Raw genomic sequence first — 20,851 nt, 5'->3', positions numbered from 1 at the left:
GTAAGAGTTAAGACCTTAACCTGCAGGCCATAGTACGAGTCTAAGACCTTAGCTATTAGGACAGAGTAAGAGTTAAGACCTTAACCAGTAGGCCAGAGTAAGAGGTAAGACCTTAACCTGTAGGCCAGAGTACGAGTCTAAGACCTTAGCTATTAGGCCAGAGTAAGAGTTAAGACCTTAACCAGTAAGCCAGAGAAAGAGTTAAGACCTTAACCAGTAGGCCAGAGTAAGAGTTAAGACCTTAACCTATAGGCCATAGTATGAGTCTAAGACCTTAGCTATTAGGCCAGAGTAAGAGTCTAAGACCTTAGCTATTAGGCCAGAGTAAGAGTTAAGACCTTAACCAGTAGGCCAGAGTAAGAGTTAAGACCTTAGCTATTAGGCCAGAGTAAGAGTTAAGACCCTAACCATTAGGCCAGAGTACGAGTCCAAGACCTTAGATATTAGGCAACAGTAAGAGTTAAGACCTTAACCTGCAGGCCATAGTACGAGTCTAAGACCTTAGCTATTAGGACAGAGTAAGAGTTAAGACCTTAACCAGTAGGCCAGAGTAAGAGGTAAGACCTTAACCTGTAGGCCAGAGTACGAGTCTAAGACCTTAGCTATTAGGCCAGAGTAAGAGTTAAGACCTTAACCACTAGGCCAGAGTAAGAGCTAAGACCTTAACCATTAGGCCAGAGTACGAGTCTAAGACCTTAGCTATTAGGCCAGAGTAAGAGTTAAGACCTTATCTTTTATGCCAGAGTAAGAGTTAAGACCTTAACCTATAGGCCATAGTACGAGTCTAAGACCTTAGCTATTAGGCCAGAGTAAGAGTTAAGACCTTAACCAGTAAGCCAGAGAAAGAGTTAAGACCTTAACCAGTAGGCCAGAGTAAGAGTTAAGACCTTAACCTATAGGCCATAGTATGAGTCTAAGACCTTAGCTATTAGGCCAGAGTAAGAGTTAAGACCTTAGCTATTAGGCCAGAGTAAGAGTTAAGACCTTATCCAGTAGGCTAGAGTAAGAGTTAGGACCTTAACCAGTAGGCCAGAGTGAAAGTTAAGACCTTAACCTGTAGGCCAGAGTACGAGTCTAAGACCTTAGCTATTAGGCCAGAGTAAGAGTTAAGACCTTAACCAGCAGGCCAGAGTAAGAGTTAAGACCTTAATCTGTAGGCCAGAGTACAAGTCTAAGACCTTAGCTATTAAGCCAGAGTAAGAGTTAAGACCTTAACCAGTAGGCCAGAGTAAGACTTAAGACCTTAACCATTAGGCCAGAGTACGAGTCTAAGACCTTAGCTATTAGGCCAGAGTAAGAGTTAAGACCTTAACCAGTAGGCCAGAGTAAGAGTTAAGACCTTAACCAGTACGCCAGAGTAAGAGTTAAGACCATAGCTATCAGGCCAGAGTAAGAGTTAAGACCCTAGCTATTAGGCCAGAGTAAGAGTTAAGACCTTAATCTGTAGGCCAGAGTACGGCTCTAAGACCTTAGCTAAGGGCCAGAGTAAGAGTTAAGACCTTAGCTATTAGGCCAGAGTAAGAGTTAAGACCTTAACCATTAGGCCAGAGTAAGAGTTAAGACCTTAACCAGTAGGCCAGAGTAAGAGTTAAGACCTTAGCTATTAGGCCAGAGTAAGAGTTAAGACCCTAACCATTAGGCCAGAGTACGAGTCCAAGACCTTAGATATTAGGCAACAGTAAGAGTTAAGACCTTAACCTGCAGGCCATAGTACGAGTCTAAGACCTTAGCTATTAGGACAGAGTAAGAGTTAAGACCTTAACCAGTAGGCCAGAGTAAGAGGTAAGACCTTAACCTGTAGGCCAGAGTACAAGTCTAAGACCTTAGCTATTAGGCCAGAGTAAGAGTTAAGACCTTAGCTATTAGGCCAGAGTAAGAGTTGAGACCTTAACCAGTAGGCCAGAGTAAGAGTTAAGACCTTAACCAGTAGGCCAGAGTAAGAGCTAAGACCTTAACCATTAGGCCAGAGTACGAGTCTAAGACCTTAGCTATTAGGCCAGAGTAAGAGTTAAGACCTTAGCTTTTATGCCAGAGTAAGAGTTAAGACCTTAACCTATAGGCCATAGTACGTGTCTAAGACCTTAGCTATTAGGCCAGAGTAAGAGTTAAGACCTTAACCAGTAAGCCAGAGAAAGAGTTAAGACCTTAACCAGTAGGCCAGAGTAAGAGTTAAGACCTTAACGTATAGGCCATAGTATGAGTCTAAGACCTTAGCTATTAGGCCAGAGTAAGAGTTAAGACCTTAGCTATTAGGCCAGAGTAAGAGTTAAGACCTTAACCAGTAGGCCAGAGTAAGAGTTAAGACCTTAACCAGTAGGCCAGAGTGAGAGTTAAGACCTTAACCTGTAGGCCAGAGTACGAGTCTAAGACCTTAGCTATTAGGACAGAGTAAGAGTTAAGACCTTAACCAGTAGGCCAGAGTAAGAGTTAAGACCTTAATCTGTAGGCCAGAGTACGAGTCTAAGACCTTAGCTATTAAGCCAGAGTAAGAGTTAAGACCTTAACCTGTAGGCCAGAGTAAGACTTAAGACCTTAACCATTAGGCCAGAGTACGAGTCTAAGACCTTAGCTATTAGGCCAGAGTAAGAGTTAAGACCTTAACCAGTAGGCCAGAGTAAGAGTTAAGACCTTAACCAGTAGGCCAGAGTAAGAGTTAAGACCATAGCTATCAGGCCAGAGTAAGAGTTAAGACCCTAGCTATTAGGCCAGAGTAAGAGTTAAGACCTTAATCTGTAGGCCAGAGTACGGCTCTAAGACCTTAGCTAAGGGCCAGAGTAAGAGTTAAGACCTTAGCTATTAGGCCAGAGTAAGAGTTAAGACCTTAACCATTAGGCCAGAGTAAGAGTTAAGACCTTAACCAGTAGGCCAGAGTAAGAGTTAAGACCTTAACCATTAGGCCAGAGTAAGAGTTAAGACCTTAACCAGTAGGCCAGAGTAAGAGTTAAGACTTTAGCTATTAGGCCAGAGTAAGAGTTAAGACCCTAACCATTAGGCCAGAGTACGAGTCCAAGACCTTAGATATTAGGCAACAGTAAGAGTTAAGACCTTAACCTGCAGGCCATAGTACGAGTCTAAGACCTTAGCTATTAGGACAGAGTAAGAGTTAAGACCTTAACCAGTAGGCCAGAGTAATAGGTAAGACCTTAACCTGTAGGCCAGAGTACGAGTCTAAGACCTTAGCTATTAGGCCAGAGTAAGAGTTAAGACCTTAACCAGTAAGCCAGAGAAAGAGTTAAGACCTTAACCAGTAGGCCAGAGTAAGAGTTAAGACCTTAACCTATAGGCCATAGTATGAGTCTAAGACCTTAGCTATTAGGCCAGAGTAAGAGTTAAGACCTTAGCTATTAGGCCAGAGTAAGAGTTAAGACCTTAATCTGTAGGCCAGAGTACGGGTCTAAGACCTTAGCTATTAGGCCAGAGTAAGAGTTAAGACCTTAGCTATTAGGCCAGAGTAAGAGTTAAGACCTTAACCATTAGGCCAGAGTAAGAGTTAAAACCTTAACCTGTAGGCCAGAGTACGAGTCTAAGACCTTAGCTATTAGGCCAGAGTAAGAGTTAAGACCTTAACCACTAGGCCAGAGTAAGAGTTAAGACCTTAACCATTAGGCCAGAGTACGAGTCTAAGACCTTAGCTATTAGGCAAGAGTAAGAGTTAAGACCTTAGCTATTAGGCCAGAGTAAGAGTTAGGACCTTAACCATTAAGCCAGAGTATGAGTCTAAGACCTTAGCTATTAGGCCAGAGTAAGAGTTAAGACCTTAACCATTAGACCTTAGCTATTAGGCCAGAGTAAGAGTTAAGACCTTAACCTGTAGGCCAGAGTACGAGTCTAAGACCTTAGCTATTAAGCCAGAGTAAGAGTTAAGACCTTAACCAGTAGGCCAGAGTAAGAGTTAAGACCTTAACCATTAGGCCAGAGTACGAGTCTAAGACCTTAGCTATTAAGCCAGAGTAAGAGTTAAGACCTTAGCTATTAGGCCAGAGTATGAATTAAGACCTTAACCAGTAGGCCAGAGTAAGAGTTAAGACCTTAACCATTAGGCCAGAGTACGAGTCTAAGACCTTAGCTATTAGGCCAGAGTAAGAGTTAAGACCTTAACCAGTAGGCCAGAGTAAGAGTTAAGACCTTAACCAGTAGGCCAGAGTACGAGTCTAAGACCTTAGCTATTAGGCCAGAGTAAGAGTTAAGACCTTAACCATTAGGGGAGAGTACGAGTCTAAGACCTTAGCTATTAGGCCAGAGTAAGAGTTAAGACCTTAACCAGTAGGCCAGAGTAAGAGTTAAGACCTTAACCATTAGGCCAGAGTACGAGTCTAAGACCTTAGCTATTAGGCCAGAGTAAGAGTTAAGACCGTAACTATTAGGCTAGAGTAAGAGTTAAGACCTTAACCAGTAGGCCAGAGTAAGAGTTAAGACCTTAACCATTAGACCTTAGCTATTAGGCCAGAGTAAGAGTTAAGACCTTAGCTATTAGGCCAGAGTAAGAGTGAAGACCTTAGCTATTAGGCCAGAGTAAGAGTTAAGACCTTAACCAGTAGGCCAGAGTACGAGTCTAAGACCTTAGCTATTAGGCCAGAGTAAGAGTTAAGACCTTAACCAGTAGTCCAGAGTAAGAGTTAAGACCTTAACCAGTAGGCCAGAGTAAGAGTTAAGACCATAGCTATTAGGCCAGAGCAAGAGTTAAGACCCTAGCTATTTTTTCAGAGTAAGAGTTAAGACCTTAACCAGTAGGCCAGAGAAAGATTTAAGACCTTAACCAGTAGGCCAGAGTAAGAGTCTAAGACCTTAGCTATTAGGCCAGAGAAAGAGTTAAGACCTTAACCTGTAGGCCATAGTACGAGCCTAAGACCTTAGCTATTAGGCCAGAGTAAGAGTTAAGACCTTAACCAGTAGGCCAGAGTAAGAGTTAAGACCTTAACCTGTAGGCCATAGTACGAGTCTAAGACCTTAACTATTAGGCCAGAGTAAGAGTTAAGACCTTAGCTATTAGGCCAGAGTAAGAGTTAAGACCTTAACCAGTAGGCCAGAGTAAGAGGTAAGACCTTAACCTGTAGGCCAGAGTACGAGTCTAAGACCTTAGCTATTAGGCCAGAGTAAGAGTTAAGACCTTAACCAGTAGGCCAGAGTATGAGTTAAGACCTTAACCATTAGGCCAGAGTACGAGTCTAAGACCTTAGCTATTAGGCCAGAGTAAGAGTTAAGACCTTAACCAGTAGGCCAGAGAAAGAACTAAGACCTTAACCATTAGGCCAGAGTACGAGTCTAAGACCTTAGCTATTAGGCCAGAGTAAGAGTTAAGACCTTAGCTTTTATGCCAGAGTAAGAGTTAAGACCTTAACCTATAGGCCATAGTACGAGTCTAAGACCTTAGCTATTAGGCCAGAGTAAGAGTTAAGACCTTAACCAGTAAGCCAGAGAAAGAGTTAAGACCTTAACCAGTAGGCCAGAGTAAGAGTTAAGACCTTAACCTATAGGCCATAGTATGAGTCTAAGACCTTAGCTATTAGGCCAGAGTAAGAGTTAAGACCTTAGCTATTAGGCCAGAGTAAGAGTTAAGACCTTAACCAGTAGGCCAGAGTAAGAGTTAAGACCTTAACCTATAGGCCATAGTATGAGTCTAAGACCTTAGCTATTAGGCCAGAGTAAGAGTTAAGACCTTAGCTATTAGGCCAGAGTAAGAGTTAAGACCTTAACCAGTAGGCCAGAGTAAGAGTTAAGACCTTAACCAGTAGGCCAGAGTAAGAGCTAAGACCTTAACCATTAGGCCAGAGTACGAGTCTAAGACCTTAGCTATTAGGCCAGAGTAAGAGTTAAGACCTTAGCTTTTATGCCAGAGTAATAGTTAAGACCTTAACCTATAGGCCATAGTACGAGTCTAAGACCTTAGCTATTAGGCCAGAGTAAGAGTTAAGACCTTAACCAGTAAGCCAGAAAAAGAGTTAAGACCTTAACCAGTAGGCCAGAGTAGGAGTTAAGACCTTAACCTATAGGCCATAGTATGAGTCTAAGACCTTAGCTATTAGGCCAGAGTAAGAGTTAAGACCTTAGCTATTAGGCCAGAGTAAGAGTTAAGACCTTAGCCAGTAGGCCAGAGTAAGAGTTAAGACCTTAACCACTAGGCCAGAGTAAGACTTAAGACCTTAACCATTAGGCCAGAGTACGAGTCTAAGACCTTAGCTATTAGGCCAGAGTAAGAGTTAAGACCTTAACCAGTAGGCCAGAGTAAGAGTTAAGACCTTAACCAGTAGGCCAGAGTAAGAGTTAAGACCATAGCTATCAGGCCAGAGTAAGAGTTAAGACCCTAGCTATTAGGCCAGAGTAAGAGTTAAGACCTTAATCTGTAGGCCAGAGTACGGCTCTAAGACCTTAGCTAAGGGCCAGAGTAACAGTTAAGACCTTAGCTATTAGGCCAGAGTAAGAGTTAAGACCGTAACCATTAGGCCAGAGTAGGAGTTAAGACCTTAACCAGTAGGCCAGAGTAAGAGTTAAGACCTTAGCTATTAGGCCAGAGTAAGAGTTAAGACCCTAACCATTAGGCCAGAGTACGAGTCCAAGACCTTAGATATTAGGCAACAGTAAGAGTTAAGACCTTAACCTGCAGGCCATAGTACGAGTCTAAGACCTTAGCTATTAGGACAGAGTAAGAGTTAAGACCTTAACCAGTAGGCCAGAGTAAGAGGTAAGACCTTAACCTGTAGGCCAGAGTACGAGTCTAAGACCTTAGCTATTAGGCCAGAGTAAGAGTTAAGACCTTAACCAGTAAGCCAGAGAAAGAGTTAAGACCTTAACCAGTAGGCCAGAGTAAGAGTTAAGACCTTAACCTATAGGCCATAGTATGAGTCTAAGACCTTAGCTATTAGGCCAGAGTAAGAGTCTAAGACCTTAGCTATTAGGCCAGAGTAAGAGTTAAGACCTTAACCAGTAGGCCAGAGTAAGTGTTAAGACCTTAGCTATTAGGCCAGAGTAAGAGTTAAGACCCTAACCATTAGGCCAGAGTACGAGTCCAAGACCTTAGATATTAGGCAACAGTAAGAGTTAAGACCTTCACCTGCAGGCCATAGTACGAGTCTAAGACCTTAGCTATTAGGACAGAGTAAGAGTTAAGACCTTAACCAGTAGGCCAGAGTAAGAGGTAAGACCTTAACCTGTAGGCCAGAGTACGAGTCTAAGACCTTAGCTATTAGGCCAGAGTAAGAGTTAAGACCTTAACCAGTAAGCCAGAGAAAGAGTTAAGACCTTAACCAGTAGGCCAGAGTAAGAGTTAAGACCTTAACCTATAGGCCATAGTATGAGTCTAAGACCTTAGCTATTAGGCCAGAGTAAGAGTTAAGACCTTAGCTATTAGGCCAGAGTAAGAGTTAAGACCTTATCCAGTAGGCCAGAGTAAGAGTTAGGACCTTAACCAGTAGGCCAGAGTGAAAGTTAAGACCTTAACCTGTAGGCCAGAGTACGAGTCTAAGACCTTAGCTATTAGGCCAGAGTAAGAGTTAAGACCTTAACCAGTAGGCCAGAGTAAGAGTTAAGACCTTAATCTGTAGGCCAGAGTACAAGTCTAAGACCTTAGCTATTAAGCCAGAGTAAGAGTTAAGACCTTAACCAGTAGGCCAGAGTAAGACTTAAGACCTTAACCATTAGGCCAGAGTACGAGTCTAAGACCTTAGCTATTAGGCCAGAGTAAGAGTTAAGACCTTAACCAGTAGGCCAGAGTAAGAGTTAAGACCTTAACCAGTACGCCAGAGTAAGAGTTAAGACCATAGCTATCAGGCCAGAGTAAGAGTTAAGACCCTAGCTATTAGGCCAGAGTAAGAGTTAAGACCTTAATCTGTAGGCCAGAGTACGGCTCTAAGACCTTAGCTAAGGGCCAGAGTAAGAGTTAAGACCTTAGCTATTAGGCCAGAGTAAGAGTTAAGACCTTAACCATTAGGCCAGAGTAAGAGTTAAGACCTTAACCAGTAGGCCAGAGTAAGAGTTAAGACCTTAGCTATTAGGCCAGAGTAAGAGTTAAGACCCTAACCATTAGGCCAGAGTACGAGTCCAAGACCTTAGATATTAGGCAACAGTAAGAGTTAAGACCTTAACCTGTAGGCCATAGTACGAGTCTAAGACCTTAGCTATTAGGACAGAGTAAGAGTTAAGACCTTAACCAGTAGGCCAGAGTAAGAGGTAAGACCTTAACCTGTAGGCCAGAGTACGAGTCTAAGACCTTAGCTATTAGGCCAGAGTAAGAGTTAAGACCTTAGCTATTAGGCCAGAGTAAGAGTTGAGACCTTAACCAGTAGGCCAGAGTAAGAGTTAAGACCTTAACCAGTAGGCCAGAGTAAGAGCTAAGACCTTAACCATTAGGCCAGAGTACGAGTCTAAGACCTTAGCTATTAGGCCAGAGTAAGAGTTAAGACCTTAGCTTTTATGCCAGAGTAAGAGTTAAGACCTTAACCTATAGGCCATAGTACGTGTCTAAGACCTTAGCTATTAGGCCAGAGTAAGAGTTAAGACCTTAACCAGTAAGCCAGAGAAAGAGTTAAGACCTTAACCAGTAGGCCAGAGTAAGAGTTAAGACCTTAACCTATAGGCCATAGTATGAGTCTAAGACCTTAGCTATTAGGCCAGAGTAAGAGTTAAGACCTTAGCTATTAGGCCAGAGTAAGAGTTAAGACCTTAACCAGTAGGCCAGAGTAATAGTTAAGACCTTAACCAGTAGGCCAGAGTGAGAGTTAAGACCTAAACCTGTAGGCCAGAGTACGAGTCTAAGACCTTAGCTATTAGGACAGAGTAAGAGTTAAGACCTTAACCAGTAGGCCAGAGTAAGAGTTAAGACCTTAATCTGTAGGCCAGAGTACGAGTCTAAGACCTTAGCTATTAAGCCAGAGTAAGAGTTAAGACCTTAACCTGTAGGCCAGAGTAAGACTTAAGACCTTAACCATTAGGCCAGAGTACGAGTCTAAGACCTTAGCTATTAGGCCAGAGTAAGAGTTAAGACCTTAACCAGTAGGCCAGAGTAAGAGTTAAGACCTTAACCAGTAGGCCAGAGTAAGAGTTAAGACCATAGCTATCAGGCCAGAGTAAGAGTTAAGACCCTAGCTATTAGGCCAGAGTAAGAGTTAAGACCTTAATCTGTAGGCCAGAGTACGGCTCTAAGACCTTAGCTAAGGGCCAGAGTAAGAGTTAAGACCTTAGCTATTAGGCCAGAGTAAGAGTTAAGACCTTAACCATTAGGCCAGAGTAAGAGTTAAGACCTTAACCAGTAGGCCAGAGTAAGAGTTAAGACCTTAACCATTAGGCCAGAGTAAGAGTTAAGACCTTAACCAGTAGGCCAGAGTAAGAGTTAAGACTTTAGCTATTAGGCCAGAGTAAGAGTTAAGACCCTAACCATTAGGCCAGAGTACGAGTCCAAGACCTTAGATATTAGGCAACAGTAAGAGTTAAGACCTTAACCTGCAGGCCATAGTACGAGTCTAAGACCTTAGCTATTAGGACAGAGTAAGAGTTAAGACCTTAACCAGTAGGCCAGAGTAAGAGGTAAGACCTTAACCTGTAGGCCAGAGTACGAGTCTAAGACCTTAGCTATTAGGCCAGAGTAAGAGTTAAGACCTTAACCAGTAAGCCAGAGAAAGAGTTAAGACCTTAACCAGTAGGCCAGAGTAAGAGTTAAGACCTTAACCTATAGGCCATAGTATGAGTCTAAGACCTTAGCTATTAGGCCAGAGTAAGAGTTAAGACCTTAGCTATTAGGCCAGAGTAAGAGTTAAGACCTTAATCTGTAGGCCAGAGTACGGGTCTAAGACCTTAGCTATTAGGCCAGAGTAAGAGTTAAGACCTTAGCTATTAGGCCAGAGTAAGAGTTAAGACCTTAACCATTAGGCCAGAGTAAGAGTTAAGACCTTAACCTGTAGGCCAGAGTACGAGTCTAAGACCTTAGCTATTAGGCCAGAGTAAGAGTTAAGACCTTAACCACTAGGCCAGAGTAAGAGTTAAGACCTTAACCATTAGGCCAGAGTACGAGTCTAAGACCTTAGCTATTAGGCAAGAGTAAGAGTTAAGACCTTAGCTATTAGGCCAGAGTAAGAGTTAGGACCTTAACCATTAAGCCAGAGTATGAGTCTAAGACCTTAGCTATTAGGCCAGAGTAAGAGTTAAGACCTTAACCATTAGACCTTAGCTATTAGGCCAGAGTAAGAGTTAAGACCTTAACCTGTAGGCCAGAGTACGAGTCTAAGACCTTAGCTATTAAGCCAGAGTAAGAGTTAAGACCTTAACCAGTAGGCCAGAGTAAGAGTTAAGACCTTAACCATTAGGCCAGAGTACGAGTCTAAGACCTTAGCTATTAAGCCAGAGTAAGAGTTAAGACCTTAGCTATTAGGCCAGAGTATGAATTAAGACCTTAACCAGTAGGCCAGAGTAAGAGTTAAGACCTTAACCATTAGGCCAGAGTACGAGTCTAAGACCTTAGCTATTAGGCCAGAGTAAGAGTTAAGACCTTAACCAGTAGGCCAGAGTAAGAGTTAAGACCTTAACCAGTAGGCCAGAGTACGAGTCTAAGACCTTAGCTATTAGGCCAGAGTAAGAGTTAAGACCTTAACCATTAGGGGAGAGTACGAGTCTAAGACCTTAGCTATTAGGCCAGAGTAAGAGTTAAGACCTTAACCAGTAGGCCAGAGTAAGAGTTAAGACCTTAACCATTAGGCCAGAGTACGAGTCTAAGACCTTAGCTATTAGGCCAGAGTAAGAGTTAAGACCTTAACTATTAGGCTAGAGTAAGAGTTAAGACCTTAACCAGTAGGCCAGAGTAAGAGTTAAGACCTTAACCATTAGACCTTAGCTATTAGGCCAGAGTCAGAGTTAAGACCTTAGCTATTAGGCCAGAGTAAGAGTGAAGACCTTAGCTATTAGGCCAGAGTAAGAGTTAAGACCTTAACCAGTAGGCCAGAGTACGAGTCTAAGACCTTAGCTATTAGGCCAGAGTAAGAGTTAAGACCTTAACCAGTAGTCCAGAGTAAGAGTTAAGACCTTAACCAGTAGGCCAGAGTAAGAGTTAAGACCATAGCTATTAGGCCAGAGTAAGAGTTAAGACCCTAGCTATTTTTTCAGAGTAAGAGTTAAGACCTTAACCAGTAGGCCAGAGAAAGATTTAAGACCTTAACCAGTAGGCCAGAGTAAGAGTCTAAGACCTTAGCTATTAGGCCAGAGAAATAGTTAAGACCTTAACCTGTAGGCCATAGTACGAGCCTAAGACCTTAGCTATTAGGCCAGAGTAAGAGTTAAGACCTTAACCAGTAGGCCAGAGTAAGAGTTAAGACCTTAACCTGTAGGCCATAGTACGAGTCTAAGACCTTAACTATTAGGCCAGAGTAAGAGTTAAGACCTTAGCTATTAGGCCAGAGTAAGAGTTAAGACCTTAACCAGTAGGCCAGAGTAAGAGGTAAGACCTTAACCTGTAGGCCAGAGTACGAGTCTAAGACCTTAGCTATTAGGCCAGAGTAAGAGTTAAGACCTTAACCAGTAGGCCAGAGTATGAGTTAAGACCTTAACCATTAGGCCAGAGTACGAGTCTAAGACCTTAGCTATTAGGCCAGAGTAAGAGTTAAGACCTTAACCACTAGGCCAGAGGAAGAGCTAAGACCTTAACCGTTAGGCCAGAGTACGAGTCTAAGACCTTAGCTATTAGGCCAGAGTAAGAGTTAAGACCTTAGCTTTTATGCCAGAGTAAGAGTTAAGACCTTAACCTATAGGCCATAGTACGAGTCTAAGACCTTAGCTATTAGGCCAGAGTAAGAGTTAAGACCTTAACCAGTAAGCCAGAGAAAGAGTTAAGACCTTAACCAGTAGGCCAGAGTAAGAGTTAAGACCTTAACCTATAGGCCATAGTATGAGTCTAAGACCTTAGCTATTAGGCCAGAGTAAGAGTTAAGACCTTAGCTATTAGGCCAGAGTAAGAGTTAAGACCTTAACCAGTAGGCCAGAGTAAGAGTTAAGACCTTAACCTATAGGCCATAGTATGAGTCTAAGACCTTAGCTATTAGGCCAGAGTAAGAGTTAAGACCTTAGCTATTAGGCCAGAGTAAGAGTTAAGACCTTAACCAGTAGGCCAGAGTAAGAGTTAAGACCTTAACCAGTAGGCCAGAGTAAGAGCTAAGACCTTAACCATTAGGCCAGAGTACGAGTCTAAGACCTTAGCTATTAGGCCAGAGTAAGAGTTAAGACCTTAGCTTTTATGCCAGAGTAATAGTTAAGACCTTAACCTATAGGCCATAGTACGAGTCTAAGACCTTAGCTATTAGGCCAGAGTAAGAGTTAAGACCTTAACCAGTAAGCCAGAAAAAGAGTTAAGACCTTAACCAGTAGGCCAGAGTAAGAGTTAAGACCTTAACCTATAGGCCATAGTATGAGTCTAAGACCTTAGCTATTAGGCCAGAGTAAGAGTTAAGACCTTAGCTATTAGGCCAGAGTAAGAGTTAAGACCTTAACCAGTAGGCCAGAGTAAGAGTTAAGACCTTAACCACTAGGCCAGAGTAAGACTTAAGACCTTAACCATTAGGCCAGAGTACGAGTCTAAGACCTTAGCTATTAGGCCAGAGTAAGAGTTAAGACCTTAACCAGTAGACCAGAGTAAGAGTTAAGACCTTAACCAGTAGGCCAGAGTAAGAGTTAAGACCATAGCTATCAGGCCAGAGTAAGAGTTAAGACCCTAGCTATTAGGCCAGAGTAAGAGTTAAGACCTTAATCTGTAGGCCAGAGTACGGCTCTAAGACCTTAGCTAAGGGCCAGAGTAACAGTTAAGACCTTAGCTATTAGGCCAGAGTAAGAGTTAAGACCTTAACCATTAGGCCAGAGTAAGAGTTAAGACCTTAACCAGTAGGCCAGAGTAAGAGTTAAGACCTTAGCTATTAGGCCAGAGTAAGAGTTAAGACCCTAACCATTAGGCCAGAGTACGAGTCCAAGACCTTAGATATTAGGCAACAGTAAGAGTTAAGACCTTAACCTGCAGGCCATAGTACGAGTCTAAGACCTTAGCTATTAGGACAGAGTAAGAGTTAAGACCTTAACCAGTAGGCCAGAGTAAGAGGTAAGACCTTAACCTGTAGGCCAGAGCACGAGTCTAAGACCTTAGCTATTATGCCAGAGTAAGAGTTAAGACCTTAACCAGTAAGCCAGAGAAAGAGTTAAGACCTTAACCAGTAGGCCAGAGTAAGAGTTAAGACCTTAACCTATAGGCCATAGTATGAGTCTAAGACCTTAGCTATTAGGCCAGAGTAAGAGTCTAAGACCTTAGCTATTAGGCCAGAGTAAGAGTTAAGACCTTAACCAGTAGGCCAGAGTAAGAGTTAAGACCTTAGCTATTAGGCCAGAGTAAGAGTTAAGACCCTAACCATTAGGCCAGAGTACGAGTCCAAGACCTTAGATATTAGGCAACAGTAAGAGTTAAGACCTTCACCTGCAGGCCATAGTACGAGTCTAAGACCTTAGCTATTAGGACAGAGTAAGAGTTAAGACCTTAACCAGTAGGCCAGAGTAAGAGGTAAGACCTTAACCTGTAGGCCAGAGTACGAGTCTAAGACCTTAGCTATTAGGCCAGAGTAAGAGTTAAGACCTTAACCACTAGGCCAGAGTAAGAGCTAAGACCTTAACCATTAGGCCAGAGTACGAGTCTAAGACCTTAGCTATTAGGCCAGAGTAAGAGTTAAGACCTTAGCTTTTATGCCAGAGTAAGAGTTAAGACCTTAACCTATAGGCCATAGTACGAGTCTAAGACCTTAGCTATTAGGCCAGAGTAAGAGTTAAGACCTTAACCAGTAAGCCAGAGAAAGAGTTAAGACCTTAACCAGTAGGCCAGAGTAAGAGTTAAGACCTTAACCTATAGGCCATAGTATGAGTCTAAGACCTTAGCTATTAGGCCAGAGTAAGAGTTAAGACCTTAGCTATTAGGCCAGAGTAAGAGTTAAGACCTTAACCAGTAGGCCAGAGTAAGAGTTAGGACCTTAACCAGTAGGCCAGAGTGAGAGTTAAGACCTTAACCTGTAGGCCAGAGTACGAGTCTAAGACCTTAGCTATTAGGCCAGAGTAAGAGTTAAGACCTTAACCAGTAGGCCAGAGTAAGAGTTAAGACCTTAATCTGTAGAACAGAGTACAAGTCTAAGACCTTAGCTATTAAGCCAGAGTAAGAGTTAAGACCTTAACCAGTAGGCCAGAGTAAGACTTAAGACCTTAACCATTAGGCCAGAGTACGAGTCTAAGACCTTAGCTATTAGGCCAGAGTAAGAGTTAAGACCTTAACCAGTAGGCCAGAGTAAGAGTTAAGACCTTAACCAGTACGCCAGAGTAAGAGTTAAGACCATAGCTATCAGGCCAGAGTAAGAGTTAAGACCCTAGCTATTAGGCCAGAGTAAGAGTTAACACCTTAATCTGTAGGCCAGAGTACGGCTCTAAGACCTTAGCTAAGGGCCAGAGTAAGAGTTAAGACCTTAGCTATTAGGCCAGAGTAAGAGTTAAGACCTTAACCATTAGGCCAGAGTAAGAGTTAAGACCTTAACCAGTAGGCCAGAGTAAGAGTTAAGACCTTAGCTATTAGGCCAGAGTAAGAGTTAAGACCCTAAACATTAGGCCAGAGTACGAGTCCAAGACCTTAGATATTAGGCAACAGTAAGAGTTAAGACCTTAACCTGCAGGCCATAGTACGAGTCTAAGACCTTAGCTATTAGGACAGAGTAAGAGTTAAGACCTTAACCAGTAGGCCAGAGTAAGAGGTAAGACCTTAACCTGTAGGCCAGAGTACGAGTCTAAGACCTTAGCTATTAGGCCAGAGTAAGAGTTAAGACCTTAGCTATTAGGCCAGAGTAAGAGTTGAGACCTTAACCAGTAGGCCAGAGTAAGAGTTAAGACCTTAACCAGTAGGCCAGAGTAAGAGCTAAGACCTTAACCATTAGGCCAGAGTACGAGTCTAAGACCTTAGCTATTAGGCCAGAGTAAGAGTTAAGACCTTAGCTTTTATGCCAGAGTAAGAGTTAAGACCTTAACCTATAGGCCATAGTACGTGTCTAAGACCTTAGCTATTAGGCCAGAGTAAGAGTTAAGACCTTAACCAGTAAGCCAGAGAAAGAGTTAAGACCTTAACCAGTAGGCCAGAGTAAGAGTTAAGACCTTAACCTATAGGCCATAGTATGAGTCTAAGACCTTAGCTATTAGGCCAGAGTAAGAGTTAAGACCTTAGCTATTAGGCCAGAGTAAGAGTTAAGACCTTAACCAGTAGGCCAGAGTAAGAGTTAAGACCTTAACCAGTAGGCCAGAGTGAGAGTTAAGACCTTAACCTGTAGGCCAGAGTACGAGTCTAAGACCTTAGCTATTAGGACAGAGTAAGAGTTAAGACCTTAACCAGTAGGCCAGAGTAAGAGTTAAGACCTTAATCTGTAGGCCAGAGTACGAGTCTAAGTCCTTAGCTATTAAGCCAGAGTAAGAGTTAAGACCTTAACCTGTAGGCCAGAGTAAGACTTAAGACCTTAACCATTAGGCCAGAGTACGAGTCTAAGACCTTAGCTATTAGGCCAGAGTAAGAGTTAAGACCTTAACCAGTAGGCCAGAGTAAGAGTTAAGACCTTAACCAGTAGGCCAGAGTAAGAGTTAAGACCATAGCTATCAGGCCAGAGTAAGAGTTAAGACCCTAGCTATTAGGCCAGAGTAAGAGTTAAGACCTTAATCTGTAGGCCAGAGTACGGCTCTAAGACCTTAGCTAAGGGCCAGAGTAAGAGTTAAGACCTTAACCATTAGGGGAGAGTACGAGTCTAAGACCTTAGCTATTAGGCCAGAGTAAGAGTTAAGACCTTAACCATTAGGCCAGAGTACGAGTCTAAGACCTTAGCTATTAGGCCAGAGTAAGAGTTAAGACCTTAACCAGTAGGCCAGAGTAAGAGTTAAGACCTTAACCAGTAGGCCAGAGTACGAGTCTAAGACCTTAGCTATTAGGCCAGAGTAAGAGTTAAGACCTTAACCATTAGGGGAGAGTACGAGTCTAAGACCTTAGCTATTAGGCCAGAGTAAGAGTTAAGACCTTAACCAGTAGGCCAGAGTAAGAGTTAAGACCTTAACCATTAGGCCAGAGTACGAGTCTAAGACCTTAGCTATTAGGCCAGAGTAAGAGTTAAGACCTTAACTATTAGGCTAGAGTAAGAGTTAAGACCTTAACCAGTAGGCCAGAGTAAGAGTTAAGACCTTAACCATTAGACCTTAGCTATTAGGCCAGAGTAAGAGTTAAGACCTTAGCTATTAGGCCAGAGTAAGAGTGAAGACCTTAGCTATTAGGCCAGAGTAAGAGTTAAGACCTTAACCAGTAGGCCAGAGTACGAGTCTAAGACCTTAGCTATTAGGCCAGAGTAAGAGTTAAGACCTTAACCAGTAGGCCAGAGTAAGAGTTAAGACCTTAATCTGTAGGCCAGAGTACAAGTCTAAGACCTTAGCTATTAAGCCAGAGTAAGAGTTAAGACCTTAACCAGTAGGCCAGAGTAAGACTTAAGACCTTAACCATTAGGCCAGAGTACGAGTCTAAGACCTTAGCTATTAGGCCAGAGTAAGAGTTAAGACCTTAACCAGTAGGCCAGAGTAAGAGTTAAGACCTTAACCAGTACGCCAGAGTAAGAGTTAAGACCATAGCTATCAGGCCAGAGTAAGAGTTAAGACCCTAGCTATTAGGCCAGAGTAAGAGTTAACACCTTAATCTGTAGGCCAGAGTACGGCTCTAAGACCTTAGCTAAGGGCCAGAGTAAGAGTTAAGACCTTAGCTATTAGGCCAGAGTAAGAGTTAAGACCTTAACCATTAGGCCAGAGTAAGAGTTAAGACCTTAACCAGTAGGCCAGAGTAAGAGTTAAGACCTTAGCTATTAGGCCAGAGTAAGAGTTAAGACCCTAAACATTAGGCCAGAGTACGAGTCCAAGACCTTAGATATTAGGCAACAGTAAGAGTTAAGACCTTAACCTGCAGGCCATAGTACGAGTCTAAGACCTTAGCTATTAGGACAGAGTAAGAGTTAAGACCTTAACCAGTAGGCCAGAGTAAGAGGTAAGACCTTAACCTGTAGGCCAGAGTACGAGTCTAAGACCTTAGCTATTAGGCCAGAGTAAGAGTTAAGACCTTAGCTATTAGGCCAGAGTAAGAGTTGAGACCTTAACCAGTAGGCCAGAGTAAGAGTTAAGACCTTAACCAGTAGGCCAGAGTAAGAGCTAAGACCTTAACCATTAGGCCAGAGTACGAGTCTAAGACCTTAGCTATTAGGCCAGAGTAAGAGTTAAGACCTTAGCTTTTATGCCAGAGTAAGAGTTAAGACCTTAACCTATAGGCCATAGTACGTGTCTAAGACCTTAGCTATTAGGCCAGAGTAAGAGTTAAGACCTTAACCAGTAAGCCAGAGAAAGAGTTAAGACCTTAACCAGTAGGCCAGAGTAAGAGTTAAGACCTTAACCTATAGGCCATAGTATGAGTCTAAGACCTTAGCTATTAGGCCAGAGTAAGAGTTAAGACCTTAGCTATTAGGCCAGAGTAAGAGTTAAGACCTTAACCAGTAGGCCAGAGTAAGAGTTAAGACCTTAACCAGTAGGCCAGAGTGAGAGTTAAGACCTTAACCTGTAGGCCAGAGTACGAGTCTAAGACCTTAGCTATTAGGACAGAGTAAGAGTTAAGACCTTAACCAGTAGGCCAGAGTAAGAGTTAAGACCTTAATCTGTAGGCTAGAGTACGAGTCTAAGTCCTTAGCTATTAAGCCAGAGTAAGAGTTAAGACCTTAACCTGTAGGCCAGAGTAAGACTTAAGACCTTAACCATTAGGCCAGAGTACGAGTCTAAGACCTTAGCTATTAGGCCAGAGTAAGAGTTAAGACCTTAACCAGTAGGCCAGAGTAAGAGTTAAGACCTTAACCAGTAGGCCAGAGTAAGAGTTAAGACCATAGCTATCAGGCCAGAGTAAGAGTTAAGACCCTAGCTATTAGGCCAGAGTAAGAGTTAAGACCTTAATCTGTAGGCCAGAGTACGGCTCTAAGACCTTAGCTAAGGGCCAGAGTAAGAGTTAAGACCTTAGCTATTAGGCCAGAGTAAGAGTTAAGACCTTAACCATTAGGCCAGAGTAAGAGTTAAGACCTTAACCAGTAGGCCAGAGTAAGAGTTAAGACCTTAACCATTAGGCCAGAGTAAGAGTTAAGACCTTAACCAGTAGGCCAGAGTAAGAGTTAAGACCTTAGCTATTAGGCCAGAGTAAGAGTTAAGACCCTAACCATTAGGCCAGAGTACGAGTCCAAGACCTTAGATATTAGGCAACAGTAAGAGTTAAGACCTTAACCTGCAGGCCATAGTACGAGTCTAAGACCTTAGCTATTAGGAAAGAGTAAGAGTTAAGACCTTAACCAGTAGGCCAGAGTAAGAGGTAAGACCTTAACCTGTAGGCCAGAGTACGAGTCTAAGACCTTAGCTATTAGGCCAGAGTAAGAGTTAAGACCTTAACCAGTAAGCCAGAGAAAGAGTTAAGACCTTAACCATTAGGCCAGAGTAAGAGTTAAGACCTTAACCTATAGGCCATAGTATGAGTCTAAGACCTTAGCTATTAGGCCAGAGTAAGAGTTAAGACCTTAGCTATTAGGCCAGAGTAAGAGTTAAGACCTTAATCTGTAGGCCAGAGTACGGGTCTAAGACCTTAGCTATTAGGCCAGAGTAAGAGTTAAGACCTTAGCTATTAGGCCAGAGTAAGAGTTAAGACCTTAACCATTAGGCCAGAGTAAGAGTTAAGACCTTAACCTGTAGGCCAGAGTACGAGTCTAAAACCTTAGCTATTAGGCCAGAGTAAGAGTTAAGACCTTAACCACTAGGCCAGAGTAAGAGTTAAGACCTTAACCATTAGGCCAGAGTACGAGTCTAAGACCTTAGCTATTAGGCAAGAGTAAGAGTTAAGACCTTAGCTATTAGGCCAGAGTAAGAGTTAGGACCTTAACCATTAAGCCAGAGTATGAGTCTAAGACCTTAGCTATTAGGCCAGAGTAAGAGTTAAGACCTTAACCATTAGACCTTAGCTATTAGGCCAGAGTAAGAGTTAAGACCTTAACCTGTAGGCCAGAGTACGAGTCTAAGACCTTAGCTATTAAGCCAGAGTAAGAGTTAAGACCTTAACCAGTAGGCCAGAGTAAGAGTTAAGACCTTAACCATTAGGCCAGAGTACTAGTCTAAGACCTTAGCTATTAAGCCAGAGTAAGAGTTAAGACCTTAGCTATTAGGCCAGAGTATGAATTAAGACCTTAACCAGTAGGCCAGAGTACGAGTCTAAGACCTTAGCTATTAGGCCAGAGTAAGAGTTAAGACCTTAACCAGTAGGCCAGAGTAAGAGTTAAGACCTTAACCAGTAGGCCAGAGTACGAGTCTAAGACCTTAGCTATTAGGCCAGAGTAAGAGTTAAGACCTTAACCATTAGGGGAGAGTACGAGTCTAAGACCTTAGCTATTAGGCCAGAGTAAGAGTTAAGACCTTAACCATTAGGCCAGAGTACGAGTCTAAGACCTTAGCTATTAGGCCAGAGTAAGAGTTAAGACCTTAACCAGTAGGCCAGAGTAAGAGTTAAGACCTTAACCAGTAGGCCAGAGTACGAGTCTAAGACCTTAGCTATTAGGCCAGAGTAAGAGTTAAGACCTTAACCAGTAGGCCAGAGTAAGAGTTAAGACCTTAACCATTAGGCCAGAGTACGAGTCTAAGACCTTAGCTATTAGGCCAGAGTAAGAGTTAAGACCTTAACTATTAGGCTAGAGTAAGAGTTAAGACCTTAACCAGTAGGCCAGAGTAAGAGTTAAGACCTTAACCATTAGACCTTAGCTATTAGGCCAGAGTAAGAGTTAAGACCTTAGCTATTAGGCCAGAGTAAGAGTGAAGACCTTAGCTATTAGGCCAGAGTAAGAGTTAAGACCTTAACCAGTAGGCCAGAGTACGAGTCTAAGACCTTAGCTATTAGGCCAGAGTAAGAGTTAAGACCTTAACCAGTAGGCCAGAGTAAGAGTTAAGACCATAGCTATTAGGCCAGAGTAAGAGTTAAGACCCTAGCTATTTTTTCAGAGTAAGAGTTAAGACCTTAACCAGTAGGCCAGAGAAAGATTTAAGACCTTAACCAGTAGGCCAGAGTAAGAGTCTAAGACCTTAGCTATTAGGCCAGAGAAAGAGTTAAGACCTTAACCTGTAGGCCATAGTACGAGCCTAAGACCTTAGCTATTAGGACAGAGTAAGAGTTAAGACCTTAACCAGTAGGCCAGAGTAAGAGTTAAGACCTTAACCAGTAGGCCAGAGTAAGAGCTAAGACCTTAACCATTAGGCCAGAGTACGAGTCTAAGACCTTAGCTATTAGGCCAGAGTAAGAGTTAAGACCTTAGCTTTTATGCCAGAGTAATAGTTAAGACCTTAACCTATAGGCCATAGTACGAGTCTAAGACCTTAGCTATTAGGCCAGAGTAAGAGTTAAGACCTTAACCAGTAAGCCAGAAAAAGAGTTAAGACCTTAACCAGTAGGCCAGAGTAAGAGTTAAGACCTTAACCTATAGGCCATAGTATGAGTCTAAGACCTTAGCTATTAGGCCAGAGTAAGAGTTAAGACCTTAGCTATTAGGCCAGAGTAAGAGTTAAGACCTTAACCAGAAGGCCAGAGTAATAGTTAAGACCTTAACCACCAGGCCAGAGTAAGACTTAAGACCTTAACCATTAGGCCAGAGTACGAGTCTAAGACCTTAGCTATTAGGCCAGAGTAAGAGTTAAGACCTTAACCAGTAGGCCAGAGTAAGAGTTAAGACCATAGCTATCAGGCCAGAGTAAGAGTTAAGACCCTAGCTATTAGGCCAGAGTAAGAGTTAAGACC

The sequence above is a fragment of the Triturus cristatus genome, chromosome 4_1 (assembly GCF_964204655.1).
Source record: "Triturus cristatus chromosome 4_1, aTriCri1.1, whole genome shotgun sequence".
Taxonomy (NCBI): domain Eukaryota; kingdom Metazoa; phylum Chordata; class Amphibia; order Caudata; family Salamandridae; genus Triturus; species Triturus cristatus.
The sequence above is the reverse complement of the archived record's forward strand: the minus strand, read 5'-3'. Positions refer to the sequence as shown.